We start from the raw sequence: 16,952 nt of genomic DNA, 5'->3' as shown, positions 1-16,952 counted from the left end.
CCAGCTCTTCTTGATACAAGTAAAATCCCTGCCCAGATCATCTGTCTAGAACCATCCTTTCTAGTTTCCCCCTCACTTCCAAAAAGCTAACTTTGAAAGCATTTCTTTGACTTACCGTTTGGCATTTCACTCTTGCTGACTGCGACACACATAGACAAGCCGGCCCCATGTATTATCTGTGGGGCTTAATCTACACCTCCAATGATAATCTTATGAGATTGCTAGCTAGCTGGGAAGGGGTGGAATCAGGTGGATCAAGGTTTGAAACTGGGAAAGTTGGGCCCAATAGGGCTAGAGCCCATAACACATTTTCTCTACAGTTTTGAGAAACTGACAAGTGGCTTGATTCCACTCTGACTCACTGGCTGTGACCCCTCCCCCACAAACACACCCATTTCCTGAACTTTATGATCTAGAAAGAAATGGGAATTGTTTCCAATGGGCTGGAAACTCACTTGAATGATACCTGGGTTAAAAAGGCAACAAAAGGTAACAATTTCCTTTTTTCAGGAAGCAAAAACTCTTTCAAGAATTCCAAATAAGGATGTTTGCCAAGCCAGTTGAGACTTGTGTAGAAGCAGTTTACCATTATAAAAACAAAGTGTAACACAGAAAACAAAGTAACCCCTCCAGAGATAAAACTAAGTAACTATCTTTGGGTCACATCTTTCTCCCATATAAACAATAATCTCTGCCATTTCCATAACTGTTTCTCTGCTGCTGCTGCTGCTAAGTCACTTCAGTCGTGTCCGACTCCGTGCGACCCCATAGACGGCAGCCCACCAGGCTCCCCCGTCCCTGGGATTCTCCAGGCAAAAACACTGGAGTGGGTTGCCATTTCCTTCTCTAATGGATGAAAGTGAAAAGTGAAAGTGAAGTCCCTTAGTCGTGTCCAACTCAGCGACCCCATGGACTGCAGCCTACCAGGCTCCTCTGCCCATGGGATTTTCCAGGCAAGAGTACTGGAGTGGGTGCCACTGTTTCTCTAGCTTGACATAATTGAAAATAATTTTGTAACCCATTTGTTTTTTCAAAATGTGAAGATCCCCTGGAGTAGGAAAATGGCAACCCACTCCAGTATTCTTGCCTGGAAATCCCATGGACAGAGGAGCCCTGGCGGGCTTACAGTCCATGGGGTTGCAAAGAGTCGGACACAACTGAGCACTCACGTACAGGTCGCTTAACAGAAACTTTTTTCTCACAGCTGGAAGTCCAAGATCAAGGTACAGGTAGATTTGGTGTCTGGTGGGAACCTGCTTCCTGGTTCAGTTCAGTTCAGTTGCTCAGTCTGTGGTCCAACTTTGCGACACCCATGGAATCGCAGCATGCCAGGCCTGCCTGTCCATCACCAACTTCCGGAGTTCACTCAAACTCATGTCCATCGGAGTCGTGATGCCATCCAGCATCTCAACTTCGTCCCCTTCTCCTTCTCCCCCAATCCCTCCCAGCATCAGGGTCTTTTCCAATGAGTCAACTCTTTGCATGAGGTGGCCAAGTACTGGAGTTACAGCTTTAGCATCAGTCCTTGCAAAGAATCCCAGGGCTGATCTCCTTCAGAATGGACTGGTTGGATCTCCTTGCAGCTCCAAGGGACTCTCAAGAGTCTTCTCCAACACCACAGTTCAAAAGCATCAATTCTTCGGCGCTCAGCCTTTCTTCACAGTCCAACTCTCACATCCAATGCATGACCACTGGAAAAACCATAGCCTTGACTAGATGGACCTTTGTTGGCAAAGTAATGTCTCTGCTTTTGAATATGCTATCTAGGTTGGTCATAACTTTCTTCCAAGGAGTAAGCGTCTTTTAATTTCATGGCTGCAGTCACCATCTACAGTGATTTTGGAGCCCCCCAAAATAAAGTCTGACAGTTTCCACTATTTCCCCATCTATTTCCCATGAAGTCATGGACCAAGATGCCAATGATCTTAGTTTTCTGATGTTGAGGCTTTAAGCCAACTTTTTCACTCTCCTCTTTCACTTTCATCAAGAGGCTTTTTAGTTCCTCTTCACTTCTGCCAATAAGCGTGGTGTCATCTGCATATCTGAGGTTATTGATATTTCTCCGGCAAATCTTGATTCCCAGCTCGTGCTTCTTTCCCAGCCCAGTGTTCTCACTGATGTACTCTGCATTGAACAGTCATCTTTTTGGTGTGGTTGGTCCAGGGTTAAGGAAGGGGGTGAGGGTGTTTTCTGGGGTCTCTTACATAAGGGCACTGGATCTCATTCATGGGTGGACCCTCATGACCTCCTAATCTCTCAAAGGCTTCACCTCTAATACCACATTGGGGGGTTAGGTCAAAACATATAAATTTGGGGCTACACATTCAGTCTGTAGTAGTCACACGGCCCTGAAATTCTTCAGAGCTGGAATTCCAAACCAGCTCTCCCCCTTTCTAAACAAAATACTCTATTAGCCCAGGGGGATCTCTGCAACTTTTCCCTTGGTTATTGCTTAGTGGCTAAGTTATGTCCAACTCTTTTGTGACCCCATGGACTGTAACTCACCAGGCTCCTCTGTCTATGGGATTTCCCAGCAAGAATACTGGGGTGGGTTGCCATTTCAATTTTTTAAAAAAGAATTAATTTTAACTTTTTATTTTTACAAAACCCCTGCATTTCAAGGTCTCAAAACTTCTGCTCCTAGCCCTTGTGGGCAATGATGGTGGGAAACAGAACTCAGCTCTGAGATCTGAGTTAACAAAAGATAAAACATCACTACTTCAGAATCTTTCTTTGTTCCCAAGTAGTGGGCAGGGAGAGGGAGAGAACAGTTTTCTGCAACAATTATTCCCTTTAGTGAGAACACTGACCCATAAAGGATTGGTGATGGTCCCTTGATAAAACCTGTTAGAGATGGGAGAAGAAATGGGGAGTTGTTTAATGGATACAATTTCAGTTTGCAAGATAGAAAGTTCTGGAGATATGCATTACAACATTGTGACTATACTTAACACTACTGAACTGTACACTTAGAACAGTTAAGATGATAAATTACATGTGATGTGCTTTCTATCACATTTTAAAGTCTAAAAAATATTTTTCTTAGTCGTGGGAACTTTTAAACGATGTCCCAGAAAGAAGAAAGAGAGAACTGATGCTCTAACAGGGCACACTTGTTGCTGTCTCCCCAACCCAAAGTCAATGCAGATCTGGAATCTTCAGATTGCAGATCCGAATCTGTACTTCTCCAGGTAAGATGAAAATCAAGCCACAGAGCTCATCATAATATCAGAATGCAGGAGCTGACCATTTCCTTGCACCTAAAATCTCTCTATGAAACAATCTACAATGACCTGCACCCACAGAGATTTTCTTAAAGAATCATTCACTTAGAATATATTTATAGGGCATTCCCTGGTTGTCCAGTGGTTAGAACTCAAGCTTTCATTGCTGGGGCCCTGTGTTTGATCCCTGGTCAGGGAAGTAAGATCCTGCAAGATGGTACAAAAACCTAGTTTTTTGGTTATGATTTGGTCATGTTGTGAAGGCAACAGCAGAGGATTTCATTGGAAATACTCTGAATATATTCTTTGTGAAGTTGGAAAGTGAAATACATCGAAATAACATAGGCCAAAATAGCATGACACTCGCATTTTCTGTTAGTTTGCATCCAACTTACTAATGATAGAAAAGGGACTTTGAAGAAGATAATTGAGATACATTTTTCAGAATTTCCCAACCCTTTTGCTAAGATTTTGTATCCCCAAACCTGACTGCAATGGTAATCTGTCCACTCTAAACTGACTTAATGTCAGTAACTTCTAGAATTATTGAAATTAGAAGCATTTCCAATTCTAGGTCAGATGAGTTTGGTACCCTGAGAGTATATTGCCTTGTTTACCAAAAAGAGAAATACTTTGGAATTCCAAAAGAAGTAGCAAGATTCCATTTATATACAGTTAAAAAATTTATATACTCAGGTAGAACAAACCTATGGTGCAAAATGTCATGGTTCTAAATGGAATAAAACTAGAATTTAAAAAATGGAAGCCAAAACCAAAACACAAACCTCAGTGCTAACATATCTGCTTTAATATCACTGACGCTGAGTTTGATTTCAACCTCAAAGGCAAAGGTCAGTGTTCAAGACTCCAATAGTTAATATCACAACCTATAACTGTGCAGGAAGTTCCAGAAATTCAGGTGCACTTTCCTGCTCACAAAATAACACATTTTGTGATGCAAAAAGAACAAATAATCAACAGATGTTTTAACCAGGCAGAAATCCAACCAATGAATTTTTCAGACTTATTGTTACCTGTTTCTTGAAGGTGAGGGAGTTGATAATTCTGAATAAACTGAAAAGCACCATGCCACCTACTTCCTAATGGAAAGTGCCAATTTTCAGAAGGGCAATACCCAGGCCTGAGTAATCTCTGTATTTTATCGTGCCTAGCACAGTGCCTGGCACAGGGACCTCATTCAGTAAATGTTTGGTCAAAAAATGAATGCAAATAGCACTGTGTCACTGGCCAGTTGGTGTTGCCCTTGGCCCGCACCTCACCTCCACTAAGTCTGGATTAGCTGTCCTCCTCTGAGCTCCCATGGCTCCCTAGAGCCATCACAGCACTGGCCACCCCATGTTATCCCTGTCTTTCTTCCCCACCTAGGACAGTGAACTGGGTCTGTTCCCTGATCATCACTGTATCCCCGGTGCCATATTTATGAATGACTGGATGCCTTGAATATTAATTATACTCTATTGTTCCAGAACTACAGGGCCAAGGCTAAGGAACAAGGGATTTCCCACTCTTTCTCCCAGGTCTCCTTGCTCAGCCACTGTGTGACTTTAGGCAAATAACTTGGCTTCCTGGGAGTCAGCCTCAATTAGAGCCATGGGCTCCAGGATGGATGTCCAAGGGGACTCAGGGCAGCCCCTTCACCCAGGGCTCTGAGACATCTCAGGTGGAGGGAAGAGTTGATTGCCATTCCAGAAGAAAGTTGACCATGGAAAACTTTAGTTCTAGCCTCAGACAGACAGGCCTTAAGGTCCATCTCTAGCCAGTTTCTGACCAACTTTGGGGGCATTACCTCTTCCTCTGAACCTCATTACTTTATGAGGGTTTGATTTGAGCATTTATCATGGCCACTGACTATCCTCAATGTGAATCATAATTGTGTATGGATGTGTTTTAGCATTCTTACAATATTTGAGTAATATCAGGGGCTATGATTTACTGAGCACTCATCCGGTCCCTGCTCCGGGCTAAGTGCTTTAGCTGCATCATCTCATTGAATCTTTACAATAACCCTTCCAGGCAGGAATTAGTGTTGCCATTTTACAGATAAGGAAATTAAAGCTCATAGCGGTAGCCTAAGTGGCCCAGCCCAGGCAGCTGTTAGAGCCAGGATTCAAGCGCCGGTTTTGTCTGACTCCAAAGCCCAATTACTCTTAACCCCTTCACTCAACTGCTATAGAGTAATTAAGGGTATTAAATGGGACCCTGTAAAAGCTAGAGAATAAGGTAAATAAATAGAAAGCTTTTGCCTTCTCTTGAAAAGCCATTAGTCCCAGCAGCCTTTTGGTGTCAAATGGAAAAAATAATAAGGCTGGCCCATCAATTGGTAGAAGCAGGCCACTTTACCAGTATGCTGGGCTCTTCTTTCCATTGCTAGCTAAAATAATTACCATCCATTCAACCACTTTAAGTGACTCCCAATGAGGACTTATGAGCCTTTCTATTAACTATAGAACATCAAAATAATATGTAGATGGCAGCTCTCTCTAAGGGACTTTGAATACACTATTAAAAAGCCAAACCAAAACAGAAGTTTCCAGTTCTCAGTCTTCAAAAGCCAGTAACTCTTTACAAATTTGATAATACCTTTTGTCAAACGCATGGTAGCTCTGTGGCAAGGAAGCAGGGCAGCACGCTGTCTCTCCGCGGAGAGTTTCAGAGCTCATGGATGCGGTGCTCAGTGAACGTTTGGGGATGGCCGTGGGTGACTAAAACGACTCCTGTTGCCCTAGTTCAGGCCGAAATTCGGCAAACTGCTAAGGGTCGGAAAACATTTTAGTCAAACGGAGCGCAATTTTCCACCCCTTGGTTCAGTTCAGTCCAGTCGCTCAGTCGCGGTCCGTACCTTTGCGACCCCATGGACTGCAGCACACCAGGCCTCCCTAGAGAGAGGCTAAATTTCAAGCAAGGGTCCGAGATGCCACGGATTCCTGGCGGCTTACCAGGCGCTTTGAGAAGGTCTGGGCTTCGGAAGGGTCTCTGCTGCCCTCTGCTGGCCACAGGTTGGTGCTGTTAGCCCGCCCAGAAAGTGACTCCTCAAGTGCTGCTGTTAGGGGCCTCTCCTCCTCTTGCCGCTCCCACTGTTACCCGCCCACAAAACTAATACCATGTCCTAGGCTTCTCTCTGGGCCAGGGACTGAGCCAGGTGCTGTGGAGACAGAGTTGAAAAGTCCCGAACAAGTCTCGGGACAGATTCCCAAGGCAGGAGTTACAATAAAATGCAGATCGTGTCGCCAGACATGGACCGGGATCTCTGCGATCCCCTCAATCAGCGGTGCTGGGCTCCTACTCTGCGTCCACTGTCGAGTGAGGTTCTGCGGAAATAATAGAATCACCTGCTCGCGGTTTGCACAGAGCTTTGTCGTTTTAAGCCTTCGTTTAGAATAACATCTCATTGATCATTCCAACAAACCGGGTGAGGTTCGCAGCAGCGAGTATTCATAATCCTCCTGGTGATAGATTAGGAAAACCGAGGGCTCAGAGAGGGTGCGTAAGTTCCAAATGTAGCACAGCCAGCTGTTAGGATAGCAAGCTTGGACTTAACCAGGCTGACTTCAAATCACTCACTTTTACTCCTGCCACGCCGCTGCTTCGTGCTCCTGCTTTCCTGAGAGACAAATGTGTGTGTGTGTGTGTGCACACACGCACACTCAGTTGTGTCACACTTTGTGACCCTCTATGGGCTGTAACCCGCCAGAGTCCCTGCTGCCCATGGGATTGTTCCAGGCAAGAATACTGGAGTGGTTGCCATTTTCCTACTCCCGGGGTCTTCCCAACCCAGGGATCGAACCTGCATCTCCTGCACTGATACAGATTCTTTACCACTGAGCCACCAGGGAAGCCCCTCCTGAGAGGCGGTAGATCACAGTTAAGGCCAAGTGCTGCCAGTCTTACTAGGCTCTAGCTAGACAGCCGCAGGCAAGTCACTTTACTTCTCTTTGCCTTGTTTCCCCTATCTTTGAAATGGGAAGGATAACCCTATTTATAAGGTTATTTTTCAACACTAAATGATGGAGCGATAAGAAAGCCTTCCTCAGCGATCAATGCAAAGAAATAGAGGAAAACAACAGAATGGGAAAGACTAGAGATCTCTTCAAGAAAATTAGAGATACCAAGGAACATTTCATGCAAAGATGGGCTCTGATAAAGGGACAGAACTGGTATGGACCTAAACAGAAGCAGAAGATATTTAAGAAGAGATGACAAGAATACACAGAAGAACTGTAACAAAAAAGAGCTTCACGACCCAGATAATCACGATGGTTGTGATCACTGAACCTAGAGCCAGACATCCTGGAATGTGAAGTCAAGTGAACCTTAGAAAGCATCACTACGAACAAAGCTAGTGGAAGGTGATGGAATTCCAGCTGAGCCTATTTCAAATCCTGAAAGATGATGCTGTGAAAGTGCCTGCACTCAATATGCCAGCAAATTGGAAAAACTCAGCAGTGGCCACAGGACTGGAAGAGGTCAGTTTTCATTCCAGTTCCAAATGAAAGGCAATGCCAAAGAATGCTCAAACTACTGTACAATTGCACTCATCTCACATGCTAGTAAAGTAATGCTCAAAATTCTCCAAGCCAGGCTTCAGCAATATGTGAACTCTGAACTTCCCAGATGTCCAAGCTGGTTTTTAGAAAAGGCAGAGGAACCAGAGATCAAAATTTCCAAAATCCGCTGGATCATCGAAAAAGCAAGAGAGTTCCAGAAAAACATCTATTTCTGCTTTATTGACTATGCCAAAAGCCTTTGACTGTGTGGATCACAGTAAACTGTGGAAAATTCTGAAAGAGATGGGAATACCAGACCACCTGACCTGCCTCTTGAGAACCTGTATGCAGGTCAGGAAGCAACAGTTAGAACTGGACATGGAACGACAGACTGGTTCCAAATAGGAAAAGGAGTACGTCAAGGCTGTATATTGTCACCCCTGTTTATTTAACTTATATGCAGAGTACATCATGAGATACGCTGGGCTGGAAGAAGCACAAGCTGGAATCAAGATTGCCGGGAGAAATATCAATAACCTCAGATATGTAGATGACACCACCCTTATGGCAGAAAGTGAAGAGGAACTAAAAAGCCTCTTGATGAAAGTGAAAGAGGAGAGTGAAAAAGTTGGCTTAAAGCTCAACATTCAGAAAACTAAGATCATGGCATCTGGTCCCATCACTTCATGGGAAATAGATGGGAAAACAGTGGAAACAGTGTCAGACTTTATTTTTGGGGCTCCAAAATCACTGCAGATGGTGACTGCAGCCATGAAATTAAAAGACGCTTACTCCTTGGAAGGAAAGTTATGACCAACCTAGATAGCATATTCAAAAGCAGAGACATACTTTGCCAACAAAGGTCTGTCTAGTCAAGGCTATGGTTTTTCCAGTGGTCATGTATGGATGTGAGAGTTGGACTGTGAAGAAAGCTGAGCGCCGAAGAATTGATGCTTTTGAACTGTGGTGTTGGAGAAGACTCTTGAGAGTCCCTTGGACTGCAAGAAGGTCCAACCAGTCCATCCTAAAGGAGATCAGTCCTGGGTGTTCTTTGGAAGGACTGATGCTGAAGCTGAAACTCCAATACTTTGGCCACCTCATGCGAAGAGTTGACTCATTGGAAAAGACCCTGATGCTGGGAGGGATTGGGGGCAGGAGGAGAAGGGGTCGACAGAGGATGAGATGTCTGGATGGCATTGCCGACTCGATGTATATGAGTTTGGGTGAACTCCAGGAGTTGGTGATGGACAGGGAGGCCTGGTGTGCTGCAATTCATGGGGTCACAAAGAGTCGGACATGACTGAGCGACTGAACTGTGATGATTAAAGGCTTATGCCAGCCATAGAGTTAGCACTTAATAAATGTCTACGTTCAATATCACTGTCAAAACGTGTCAGGCAACTTAGGGCATGTGTGCCGAGTCCACAGTGACAGCTCACTTTTCAGTTTTCTGGGGACCACGCCTCTTCCTCTTATTTCCAAGATGATCTACAGGAATAACAGGGCTGCTGAGTGTGGAGGAACTAATTCTGCCCTCGAGAGGTGATCTCTGCCTTTCTAGGGGCAGGGGCAGCAGTGAAACTGTCCCAGAGACCGGGACTTGTAAAAGAGAAACTTATAATGTTCTTGTTAAAAACAATCTCATGTGCAAGTGATGTGTTGATAAGCCTCTGGAGTCACACCACTCATATCAGTGACCAGACATTTGGCTTATACATTAGCAGTTTAATTAAATCACGTTTTGAGAGACTAAGATGCTTATTTGTTGTGTATTTTTTAAAAATTGTTACTGAGGTTTAGTTAAGTTACAATACAATGTTAGTTTCAGGTGTAGAACATAGTGATTCAAAATTTTTATACATTTTACTCCACTTAAAGTTATTATATTCTAGACCACCAAAACTACCATTTAATAGAAAAATCTGTAATCACTTTTTCAAATCCAGATGTGTATCAGAATTATCTTGTAATATAAGATAAAATATAAATGCCCAAGTATGTCTTTTTTTCTTCAAAGCTCCACATATGTTTCTAATCAGCAGCCATGTTTAAAAACAACTGGACTATATGAGGATCTTTTACTTTTATCTAGTTTATCTCACTGTTTCTATTTCATATTCAGTGCTTCCATTTCATTTACTTATGTTTTCCAGTTTCGCTTTTTTTGATGTTCTTTCTAAGTGTAGTAGAAAAGCCTTTGTATACACATATATAAAAAGTACGTATAATATGCATTTTAGAAAACTTATGAATTTTTACCTAGCTAAAACATTTATGATGTTTTGATTCCAGTTGTTTGACTTGGTATGAAAAGAAGGTTAGATTTCTAATTTAAAAAATTGATATGCAACAAACAACAAAGATTACTCTATAGCACAGGGAACTATAGTCAATATCTTGTTAATAACCTATGAAAGTGAAAGTGAAAGTGAAGTCCCTCAGTCGTGTCCGACTCTTTGCGACCCCATGGACTGTAGCCTATCAGGGTCCTCTGTCTATGGGATTCTCCAGGCAAGAATACTGGAGTGGGGTGCCATTTCCTTCTCCAGGGAATCTTCCCAACACAGGGATCAAACCCAGGTCTCTCACATTGTGGGTGGACGCTTTACCATCTGAGCCACCAGGGAAGATCTCCTTAATAATAATAACCTATAATGGAAAATAATCTGAAAAATAATGTATGTGTATATGTATAACTGAATCACCTTGCTGTGCACCTGAAACATTGTAAGTAAACTATACTTCAATAAAATATATATATTAAGAAAAATAAAGTTATTATAAATATTGGCTGTATTTCCTGTGGTGTACAATATATCTTTATGGCTTATTTATTGGTATACATTTTAATAATTAGAAATGTCTCTTATTAGCAGGACAGTTATCCAAAAAGGACGTTATAATATGTACCATATATGTAATAGGAGAACACAGGCAGAACTCTATTCGTTGGGCTTCACTTTATTGTGCTTTGAAGATACTGGGTTTTTTACAAATTGAAAGTTTGTGACCAGCCTGCATCAAATAAGTCTATCGGCACCATTTTCCCAACAGCATTTGCTCACATCATGTCTCAGTGTCACATTTCGTTAATTCTTGAACTATTTCAAACTTTTTAATTGTTATTCTATTTGTTATGGTGAACTGTGATCAGTGGTCTCTGATCAGTTAATTCTCTGACTCACTGAAGGCTCAGATGATGGTTAGCAATTTTTAGCAACAAGGTACTTTAAAATTAAGGCATATACATTGTTTTTTCAGACATACAGTTATTGAACACTTAATAGACTATGGTAGAGTGTAAATATAAATTTTATATCTTCCAGGAAACCAAGAAATTCACGTGACCCATTTTATTGTGAGATTTGATTTATTATCATGGTCTGCAGTCAAACCCACAATATATCCAAGGTCTGCCTGTAAATGCATTTTGTAGCAAAGGGTTGGGGGGGGGATTAAAAAATGTTCCTGTTGGAAAAAATTCTCTTGTTAAAGGGAACTTTTTAATTACAGAGAATTGATCATTGCACGAAATTCATCTTACCCATACATGCAAAGCAGGGTTGGTATAGAATGGTACTAAGAATGTGGGCAAAGACTTAATTATATAATAGTATTTAAATTGGATCTTTTACCTTAATGCCCTGGGATCTCATGACAATCCCTCCTCCCACTTGGCTGCTTCTCCTCAAATCTTCCTTAGGCTCTTCTTTTGGCTCCTGCATGAACTCTTCTTCCTCTACTATCCCCTAAATGTCAGTATTCTCTAAGGATTTTTCCTTGGCCCAGAGCCCTCACACACTACACTTTCTTCCTAAGTGATGGCATCCTTTCCCATAACATCAATGACCATTGATGACCAAGTTGATGACTCCAAAGTCACCATCTCCTACCAAGACTTCTCCTAGGAGCCTGAGGCACACCACCTTCCTGGCTACTGGACATAAGTACCCGGAGGTCCCATAGGCACCGGTCCCTCTTAAATGTGTTCTGCCACCTGTTTTCTCTGCATCATTCAATGACACTGGTATTCATTAGTAGTCACTCTCCATGCCCTCTGCCATTTTACTACCCCACCAGCAATGTGTGATGTATTTATTTGGCACACATGATCTTTGATCTTTGGTGTGGCACACGGGATCTTTTTTTAGTTGGGGCATGTGGGATCTAGACCACCAGGGAAGTCCCTCTTTGGGAATCATTCTTGGTCCCTCCCTCTCCTTCAGTTCACACATCTAAACACTTAACACCCCAGCCATACTAATCTGTGCATGGTCTCCAGTAGAAACATGCTTTTCCTTCTCTGTCTCCTCTGCCTAGAATGTATTTCCCAGCTCTTTTCATCTAGGGAGCACTTAGTCATTCTTTAAGATTCAGTACCTCTAAGAACTCTTTCTGTATCATGCCCCTCCTGTTCTGTGAGCTTTCTGAGCCCTGTTGGAATTGTCTTCCCCCTAAAAGGCTGGGACACACCCCATCCCCATCCCCAACCCCCGGTTAGCTCACTAAGTCCTCTCTCACCAGCGCTTGAAATTTATCAGGCACTCTATCAAGAGTTGTTAGGTGAGAGAAAGTGAAAGTTGCTCATTTGTGTCCGACTCTTTGTGACCCCATGGGCTATACAGTTCATGGAGTTCTCCAGGCCAGAATACTGGAGTGGGTAGCCTTTCCCTTCTCCAGGGGATCTTCCCAACCCAGGGATCGAACCCAGGTCTCTCGCATTGCAGGTGGATTCTTTTATCAGCTGAGCCACAAGGGAAGCCCGACAATACTGGAGTGGGTAGCCTATCCCTTCTCCAGTGGATCTTCCTGACCCAGGAATCGAACGGGGGTCTCCTGCATTGCAGGCGGATTCTTTACCAACTGAGCTATCAGGGAAGCCCTTGCTGCTGCTGCTGCGAAGTCGCTTCAGTAGTGTCCGACTCTGTGCGACCCCAGAGACGGCAGCCCACCAGGCTCCACCGTCCCTTGGATTCTCCAGGCAAGAACACTGGAGTGGGTTGCCATTTCCTTCTCCAATGCATGAAAGTGAAAAGTCAAAGGGAAGTCGCTCAGTCGTGTCCGACTCTTAGCAACCCCATGGACTGCAGCCCACCAGACTTCTCCATCCATGGGATTTTCCAGGCAAGAGTACTGGAGTGGGGTGCCATTGCCTTCTCCAGGGAAGCCCTTGAATGTCCTCAAATGAGCTGCAGTACAATGTTTATTGGGTGCCATCTTCACAAGCAGACCCTGAAGGCTACAAGGACTTCAGCCATGGAGGAATGGCCTGGTGTACCAGTCCCATTACTGCAGCACACAGCTGTCCTAGCCAGGAAAGTCTTAGGCACCTCAAAAGTTTGTCCTCCATCTGACAGGTGGCTCTTGACTCAAACACGTTGAACATGAAACTAACTCAGACCTACCAGGAAGCAGATGCCTTAGCAGATCCCCTCAAACTCTAAAACCCCCACCAAAGAGGAGGGTGGTTACTGCCTGCGCCTAAATCAAGAACTCTATAGCGTGGGGCAGAATGAAGCTCCTTTCCTCTCTGATGCTGTTCCAGTGCACCACCCCATCTCAGGGGGCCTCCATAGGTTTTTGTTTCTCTTTTGTTTTTGGCCATACCACACAGCATGTGGAATCTTAGTTCCCCGACCAGGGATGGAACCTGCACCCCCTGCATTGGAAGTGCAGAGTCTTAACCACTGGACCCCCAGGGAAGTCCGGGGGCTTCCATATTTAATGCCTCTCCATGCTGTTTCCTCGGAATCCCAGATCCGCCTGCATGTCTGGTTCTCGGATCTCTGCTCCACCTTAATCACTTGGTAGCAACTGATTGGCCAACTACACCGAGTGCCAAGCCCATGAGTTCACAGGGGCCCATCTCTCTGAGGAGGGCATCAGCTTTGCCAGCCTACTGTCTGCTCAAAGTCAGTCCCCATACTTGGCCCCTTGATTAGGTATTCAGTTTACATGTATCTCAATGCTAATATGAGGCAACAACGCTAATCGCACATGTTGCATGCCAACCATAAGAGAAAATACAGACTCTGAACATATTAGAATACTTGATTATTTTAGCTATGCTTTATTGCTATTTAATTCTTGATTTTCAATCTTGACCGAACCTTGAAATCACCTGTCTCCTGCATTGGCAGGTGGATTCTTTATCACTGAGCCACCAGGGAAGCCAACCTAGGGAGGTTTTTGTTGTTAAAAATACTAATACCTATAAATAAGTGAAACAATCAATCAACAGTAACTTAATATTAATTAATTAATTAACTTAAAAAAACTGATTCCTGAATCTTCCTCCCAGAAAATCTGATTTAATTCATTCACAGTGCAGCCTGGACACCAAGAGTTTTTAAAGCCCTCCAAGCAATTCTAACACAAAAGCAGCGTTGAGATCGCTTTCCTTCCATTTACTTCCTAGACTACAAGTCCCCTCCCTTTGACTTGGTTCTGGGCAGTGGACATCAGCAATGTGATAATTTGGTCTTACAATGACTTTAGTTCCCCCACCCCGTGGTATCCAAACTGAAAACCCAAATTGAGAGAAACCCACGCTACAGAGTGACTCGCTGGGGTTTGGTGCCAAATCTTACAACACCCACTCTCCAGTCCAGGGTGACTAAATTATGAAGTAGCGCCGCCCCAGCCCCCGCCTTTTCAGTCCCTCACAGCGCCTGCTCTCGCCTATTTTATAATTAGTAGTTGATTAACATGAAAAAGATCTTCCTTCCTGAATGAGGCCTAACAATTGTGTTTTTCAACTTCTGACCCAAATTGCTGCACCGCTTGGGGTTTTTGTTTGTTTGCTTGCTTGCTTGCCTCTTCTAGCCACTCACTGAACTCTTTTTTTTTTGTATTTCACAATGATTTATTGTGCGCATAAGAAACACTTGAGAACTGGGACACTCACTGAACTCTTGAAACTCCTTTTTTTGTTTTTTTCTTTAATTTTTATTGGAATATAGTTGATTTACAAAGTTGTGTTAGGTTCAGGTGTACAGCCAAGTGAATCAGTTAGATGTACACATATACTTACTTAAGTCTATTCCCATATAGGACATTACAGAGTACTGAGTAGAGTTCCCTGTGCTATACAGTGGGTCTTTATTAGTTATTTATTTTTATATATAGTCATGTGTGTATGTTAATCTCAGTCTCCCAATTTATCCCCCTCCCCTTACACCCTGGAAGGATAAGTTAGTTTTCTACATCTGCAACTCTATTTCTGTTTTGTAAATAAGTCTGTTTGTATCATTTTTTTTTTTGGATTCCACATATAAGCGATATCCTGGGATATGTGTCTTTCTCTGAGTTACTTCACTCAGTGTGATAATCTTTAGGTCCATCCATATGGCTGCAAATGACATTTATCTTGTTCTTTTTTGTGGCTGATTAATATTCCATTGTATAGATGTACCCCATCTCCTTCATCCTTCCTCTGTCTCTGGACATTTAGGTTACTTCTACTGAAAATCCTTTTGAACAAAGCAGCTTGGAAGCTGATTTAGGCCGTTTCTGCACACCAACGGTAAGGAAAAAAAAAAAACCTACTTTTTATTTTTGCAGGAAAGGATAAAGATCAACAGCCATAGGGGGACCAAGACTCAAGTTTCATTTAGAGGAAACCGGATTCAATTTTCCACGTGACACAGAGAGTTTGTATTCCGAGATCAGGATTTACCTAATCAAGACTCTCGTTTCCAGGGAAAATGTGAATTCTACATGTTGAGTTTTAGGGTGCACATAATGGGTGGTTTTGAGACATTTCCCCAGCAGTTTATTACTGGGGTACAAGACAGAGGTACCACTGAGCTCTCTCCCTGAGAAGGTTCCTCCCACAAAGCTTCTCATTTCCTTTTCAAAATTTACTTATTTCACTCATCAGTAAGAACATGAAATGTCTTTTTCTCTTCTCTATGATCATCTCCCTAACTCAGCAACTTCATGCACCTCCGTCACTTTGATTTATGCAAATGATGCGAAATGTCAACCTATTGAAGATATGTAAGGACCGTGGGTAGTGTCACCCACTGCCCTGAAAAGCCAACGGATTTCAACTCTCTGAACGGATGTCAGAGAGGGGCAAAGCTGAGCCCGCGGGATGTCTTCCTGCCTTGCTTCTCAAAGGAGTGAGCCAAGGTGACTTGGGCACCTGGTTGGGGAAGCCACATCTCCTACAACTCTGAATGGCACCATTTTGGCAAAAAAAGAATAGTTCCTGAGAGACTTTTTCCCCCAACTGTGAATTCTTAGAGAGCCATGACATCATTCTGACACATAATGAAGCAGAAACTTTTGATCCAAACCACAGTCTGATGTCACTGGATTGGCAATAGCCCCAGTATGCTGACAATTTAGATGAGGGTGCCCCCAGTTGAGGTCTTTACATGAGGCCTTATGAATTAGTCTGTGAGGATGGCCTTATACTGTGCTTGGCACATAGGTAGAAAGCATCCATTGTGTGTGAGGTATTGCTTTGATTATTTAAAGTTCTTTTCCAGAACATTCCACTAGCGCCTGAAAAGTAGGCCTACCATGACTGGGATTTGGTCTCAAACACATTGTGACTATTCTGTAGTTCTGTCTTGTTGGTGGGGCTTGCCAGGTAGTGCTAGAGGTAAAGAACCTGCCTGCCAATGCAGGGGACATGGGTTCGATCCCTGGATTGGGAAGATCCCCTGGAGAAGGAGATGGCAATCCACTCCAGTATTCTTGCCTAGGAGATCCCACAGACAGAGGAGCCTGGAAGGCTACAGTCCATGGAGTCAAAACAGTTGGCCATGACTGAGCACGAACACACACATACACACACACACACACACACACTCTGTTGGTAGCTGGTCTGGTGCTCTAGGATAGTCAAAACCATTCCAGGAAACCTCACAGGAAGGCCTGAATTCTTCCATTGGGTTGGGATTCAACGAATTCTAATGGGTCTTGAAATAATTGGATCAGTGTCTGAGGCTTGGAAAGGCAAGAATTTTCTTCTGCTGTAAGGGATTTGGTGTGAAGTTGGCATTAATATCAAACCTGCACTATTTTGCTTGCTTCCCTAGGAAGAAAGTGGGTGCTTGCCCCTCAAGTCCAGGGTAAGGTGCTTAGCAGAGCTTTTTTCAGTTTCTCAGCAGGGAGTGACGCATGAGCTTGGTGGCTAGGAAGTTGGCTGTGAGGTGTTATACAGCTGTGAGGTGTCAGGGGTTTGAGCTGAAAATAATCAAGGCCCCAA

The sequence above is a fragment of the Bos taurus genome, unplaced genomic scaffold (assembly GCF_002263795.3).
Source record: "Bos taurus isolate L1 Dominette 01449 registration number 42190680 breed Hereford unplaced genomic scaffold, ARS-UCD2.0 Super-Scaffold_1723_ScbfJmS_2085, whole genome shotgun sequence".
NCBI lineage: Eukaryota > Metazoa > Chordata > Mammalia > Artiodactyla > Bovidae > Bos > Bos taurus.
Note: the sequence above shows the minus strand (reverse complement) of the source record.